This window comes from Rhincodon typus, chromosome 10 (assembly GCF_021869965.1).
Source record: "Rhincodon typus isolate 14 chromosome 10, sRhiTyp1.1, whole genome shotgun sequence".
In the NCBI taxonomy this organism is placed as follows: domain Eukaryota; kingdom Metazoa; phylum Chordata; class Chondrichthyes; order Orectolobiformes; family Rhincodontidae; genus Rhincodon; species Rhincodon typus.
In genome coordinates, this window is record NC_063341.1 from 76826374 (window position 1) to 76832409 (window position 6036).

A 6036-nucleotide genomic window follows, 5' to 3' on the forward strand; every position below is an offset into this window, starting at 1 on the left:
GGAAGTCGCAACTGTCTGGTTAAGAGGCTACATAGTCACATTTTCTCAGTAACAATTACAAAGGGAGAGGCTTTGAATTTAATTGACCTTTGGACAACACAATGGGCATTCTAAAGATGCAAAAATTCAAAACTTCTGGCAGAGCAAAAGACAGAAAAATACCTCGATAGAATAAATTTAATTGCCATGTGAAACAATAGTCCATGTTCAATTATCAAGGTAGTCATTTTGCTTTGGTTGTGATAAAGACAGTTGTGACATCTTTTTCATGCAGAACCCTCAGCAAGAACTCAGAGACTTTATCAGAAAGCTTTCTCCGTCAAACAGAGCAAAAGGAACAGGGTGTCATGAAATCAACTTCTGTAAAAGAGTCCAGCCAATCTGCAAATGAGATAAAAACAGCACTAATGAGAAACTTTCTCTGCCCCAAATCTCACTGAGTCCACCTGTGTAGGAAAACACTGACTATTGAACTATAGAAGCCCTATGACTGTGCGATCTGACTTCCAAATTTTCAACACTTTGGAAAGTGAATCATCAAAAAGACAGGTGTGCAGCAATATTAGAGATGGATTGCATTTTCATTGTCGTAGGTATCTTTTTAATTTTTCTCTTTATACTAATGTTTTAACTGATAATTTCATCACTTTTTAGCTGAATAACTCACATCAATAATTGTGCATTTTATCTTGTTTAAAATATAAAGCTGTGCTCCTGGTTATTTTTGACTCGAAACACTGAAAATCTAACAGGGCAACTATGTATTGCGCTTCGACATATTCTGAGTTGACCAAGTACTCTGAGGAAGTGTGTGGCCTGTGATAAATGGAGTCTCAGGTCGGGTTGTACTCATTGCAAAATGAGTCAAAACCAAAATTGTACTAACAGCTGTGGTGAAAAGAAATAAATTTCAAACGGCAAAAAGATTGAAAGTTGAAGGCAAGTAACGGTTCAAATTGTAACCTGAAATTACAGAGAAATTTGGTTGTAAAAGTATTAACAATGACTTAGGATAGCAACTTTTGGTGCACAAGAGTTTATCAATTAGGCGGGACATAGAACATTCCAAAGCCATTGCTAAACAGGTACAACTTAAGACCCCAGTAAAATAACAGAAATCTTGAGAAGATAGACTTAGTGTTCAGAACTCTGTCCAGACACAGGATAGGCAAACTGCAGCCAGACTGGGTGACTTTAAACCCAATAGTGATTTGATATTATATGATTTATTGCAGTCACATGTACATAAGTACAGTGAAAAACTTGTGAGCAGTACAGGCAGATAATAGCAAACAAGGACATACAGATCATAGGGTGCTAAGACAGAGCGAGGCATACAAGGTTACGGCTGCATAGGAAGTGTGCAAAGTAAGATCAACATCATAGAATGGAATAGAATATCCTTTATTGTCACTCGTACCCCAGTATAGAAGTACAGGAGTACAGTGAAAAGTTTTTTTCAATGGCTGCCTTTTAGTGGCACCATCTTAGGTACAAGTACCTAGGTACAAATCTTACAGAGTTAAAAAGAATGATTTTCTTATACAAAGAAGATTAAAGGAAAGCATAGATAGTGTTAAAAAAGAATTGGAAATTGAGCTGGAGTTTAAGGCTTAGCGAAACCCAACATTTGGAACAGTGCCAAAGAACTCATACTGGACTTGAAATGTTAATTCTGTTGCTGTCTCCACAGATGTCTGCCAGACTTACTGAGTTTCCCCAGCACTTTCTGTTTTTATTTCTGATCTCCAGCATTTGCAGTCTTCTGCTTTTGAACTTAAAAAAAAATGCTTGAGAAAGAGTTCAAGCTCAGACTAGACTAGCCAACAAGAAGGAGGTCAAGAAGGATAGGGATTTCAAACAGGGCAAGTTGAGGTTGGAGTTCCAAGCACAGAGACACAGAGCCTACAGGCAGCCTGGAGCTGCTCAGATAAATCTGACCCTGCCTAATAACGGTAAACACCAGCATAACACCAAATCAGCTCTCCACGTCATAAAACTCCCCAAATTTGATCTCAACTTCAAAAAAGGGAATGTAAATTCCTTCTTTACTGCTTCCAAAAAGTAGAAAATCAGCCACATTTAGCCTGGGAGCTGTGGACATTAATGATCCAGGGTTGGGGATTACAAACAGACTAAGCAGGGCTCCTTCTCGTTAGTGCCAGAATCATCAGCACTTCCTAACTTTACATAAACATTGTATAAAGTATATCTAGAGATTTAAACATGTGAATGAGGAGCAAGAGGAGGCCATTCGGCCCCTTGAGCCAATTCTGAGAAGAGCATGGCTGATTTGATTACTCCAAATTTCCATCTACCTCCAATAACCTTTCACCCCGCTCCTTCCTTATCAAGAATCAATCTATGTCTGTCATATAAATATTCAAGGACTCTTCTTCTAACAGCTTTTGAGAACAAGAGTTCCAAAGGCCCACAACCCTCTGTGAGATTCTCCTTACTTCTTATGTAGTCAATCTCTTCATTTGAATAGTGACTCCTACATTCTCCCTCTATAGGAAACTTCCTTTCTGCACCCACCCATCCTGCAATGAACAAGCTAGATGTGAGAAGAATGTTCCCAATGTTGGGCAAGTCCAGAACTAGGGATCACAGAATAAGGGGTAAGCCATTCAGGACTGAGATGAGGAAGAATTTCTTCACTCAGAGAGTTGTGAGCCTGTGGAATTCTCTCCCACAGGAAGCTGTTGGGGCCAGTTCATTAGATATATTCAAGAGGGAGCTGGACCTGGCCCTTGGGGTTAACAGGATTAAGGGGTATGGGGAGAGGGCGGGAGTGGGATGCTGAGACTGCGTGATCACGATCATATTGAATGCTGGTGCAGGCTTGAACATTATAGGAAGGATGTGATTGCACTATAGACGGTGCACAGGAGATTTACCAGGGCTGGAAGGTCTGAAGAGGGAAGATTGGATTGGTTAGGGTTGTTTCCTTTGGAGCAGCAAAGGTTGAGAGGAGCCATTGTAGAGGTGTACAAGATAATGAGGGGCAGAGAAAGGGTGGATAGGAAGGCATTTTTTCCCATTAACAGAGGGGTCGATACCCTGGGTGGCGTAGATTTAATATAAGAGGTAAAAGGCTAAGAAGGGAGTTCAGGAGAATCATTTTCACACAGAAATTGGTGGGAGTCTGATACTGATTGCCTTAAAGGATGGATCAGTCAGAAACTCTCACAGCATTTAAGCAACAGTTAGCTATTGGCTTCCATTGCTGTAGCCTCCAGGAATCTTTCAAAAGCTAGAAAATAGGATTGTATAGAAACAATGGACTGAATGGCCTCCTTTTGTGTTGTAAATGTCTATGAGTTCCAACCTGCTCATTCCTGGTATTAGTCTTGTAAACGTTCTATGAACTGCTTCCAATGCAATTACAATCTTCTTTAAATAATGAGGCTAAAACTGTGTACATTATCACAGATATAATCTCACCAATGTCCGACATAACTGGAACTTAAGAGAATCAAACATCATGTGTGATTAATAAGTAGATTCTTTAAAAATAGAACATACACATGAGGGAGTAGGAGGAATGGATATGGTGGAGGAATTAAAAAAAATCCACTTTAGAATGAACTTTGAGGTTTCGAAACTGAGACTTAGCTTCTTTTTATTCACTAGTGAGATGTGGGCATCGTTGGCTGGTCCGGTGTTTATTGGCTGACCTGAATTGCCCCTTGAGAAGATGGTGGTGAGCTGCCTTCTTGAAACACTGGAGTCCACGTGCTGTAGGTAGACCCACAATGCCCTTAGGGAGGGAATTCCAGGATTTTGACCCAGCAACACTGAAGGAAAGGCGATGTATTTCCAAGTCAGGATGGTGAGTAGCTTAGAGGGGAACTTGCTGATGGTGGTGTTCCCATGTATCTGCTGCTCATATCCTCCTAGATGAAAGTGATTGTGGGTTTGCAAGGTGCTTTCTAAGAAACTTTGGTGAGTGCATCTTGTAGCTAGGACACACTGCTGCTCTGAGCATCAGTGGTGGAGGGAGTGGATGTTTGTGGATATGGTTCCAATTAACTAGGCTGCTTTGTCCTCGGTGGTGTCAAGCTTCTTGAGTGTTTTTGGGGCTGCACCCATCCAGGGGAGTATTCCATCACGCTCTTGACTTATGCTTTGTAGATGGTGGACAGGCTTTGAGGAGTCAGGATGTGAGTTACTTGCTGCAGTATTCCTAGCCTCTGACCTATTCTTGGAGTCCAGTAGTGAGTAACTCAGATGTATATGCTTGATTTCATCTCATATCTTTATAAGAAATGAATTTGTTATTACTTTTTGTACCTTAGCTCACATTCAACGCACCCTTGGTCTCCAGGTTGTAAAATTGGTTGATGTTATGATTATAGAGCAATTGCAAGTTCCAGAGGCATTTTATTTGCGATGTCATCTGACATTAGAATGTAGAATGCTGGGTGATGGCTTTTAAAGCCAAATGCTCCCATAACCCAAAGAACTGGGAAAGAAGGCTAATGTACTCTGAGATAGTGGATGCTTGCAAACACTGCCGGTGGGAAGAATTGAGGAAGCAGGACATCTGCTAAAGTGATAGTCAAAGAACTAAATGCAAAAGGTATTGAGGTGCCTCTGGTAAAAACTGACATAAAAAGTGAACTCATTACTGGGCTGGTGACAGTGGGTGGAACTTCACGTTTTCCTTTGCTAGGACTGGCCCAAAGCGCCCAGACATGTCTGGTCAGGCTGGAGAGACAAGAACTAGGGGACACTGTTTTAAAACTAAAATTAACAGAGAGATGAGCAAAAAAACCTTTCTCTCTCTGGACTGTGTGACTTTGAAAGTCTCAGTGTTGAAGGCAGGGTTGTTGAATATTTTCAAGACATATGTTGACAGATTATTCCTAGGCTCAGGCTGTCAAAGTACATGGGAATTTTTTTCATTCATGGGGTGAGGGGTGTCACCAGCTAGTCCAGCAGTTATTGCCCGTCCCTAATTGCTCAGAGGGCAGTTAAGAGTCAACCACACTGCTTTGGGTCTGGAGTCACATATATGCAAGACCAGGTAAAGATGGCAGATTTCCTCCCTGAAGGGCATTAGTGAACCAGATGAGTTTTTCCTGACAATTGGCAATGATTTCATGGTCATCATTAGACTTATAATTCTGAATTCAAATCCCACACTCAGACATGGCAGGATTTGAGCCTTGGTCCCAGAACATTACATGGGTCTCCAGATTAACAGTCCAGCAATAATACCTGAGGAAGGGTCACTGGACCCGAAACATTAACTCTCTTTTTTCCTCCACAGATGCTGCCAGGCCTGCTGAGCTTTTCCAGCAACTTTGTTTTTGTTCAGCAATAATACCATTTGGCTGTCACCTCCCCTGAAATTTGCCACGAATCTGGAATTAGTATCAGAAAGGGATCATGAAGGATGTTATTGGATTGTAAATGAGGTTTGAGAGGACGAATGGCCTGTTTCTGCTCCTAATTCATATATTCATAGGACAGGACAGGAGGGGAAGTGGGTGAGAGATGAATGTCCAATAAGGTATGAGGAAGAGGCCTGAATGTTTGGGGGTAAATTTTGACCAAATGTGGGAGAAGGGCAGGGTGATTGCAAAGAAGGAATGAGGGTCAGGTCCTAGACTAGAGGGGTAGGGGGAACGTGGTCGCTGTGATTGGCAGAGGGGTTGATATTACTGCAGAGAAGGAAGAAGTGATGGGAGTTGGTGTGGGGAAGTTAACTTTGGGAAAACAAAGGACTGAGGGCAGGAAGGGTCATGACAGAACGTTTCTGCAGATAATAGTTAGAGAGAGATGCCATGAAATCTGACTTTCAGGAATCAATTTCACATTAATTGCACCAAAGGTGGGGAGAGAGATTCTGCGCAGAAAGTCGGGGAGGAAATGGTACAGGAATGTTCAGGGCTGATTGTTAGACATGGACAGTGGATGAGGGGAGGAGAAGCGAACTTCTGCACAAAGTTACATTTACCAGGATGGAATCTGCGTCAATATTTTCCTGTTGTCACACAAACTGAGATAGAGATAGAGAGAGCCAGG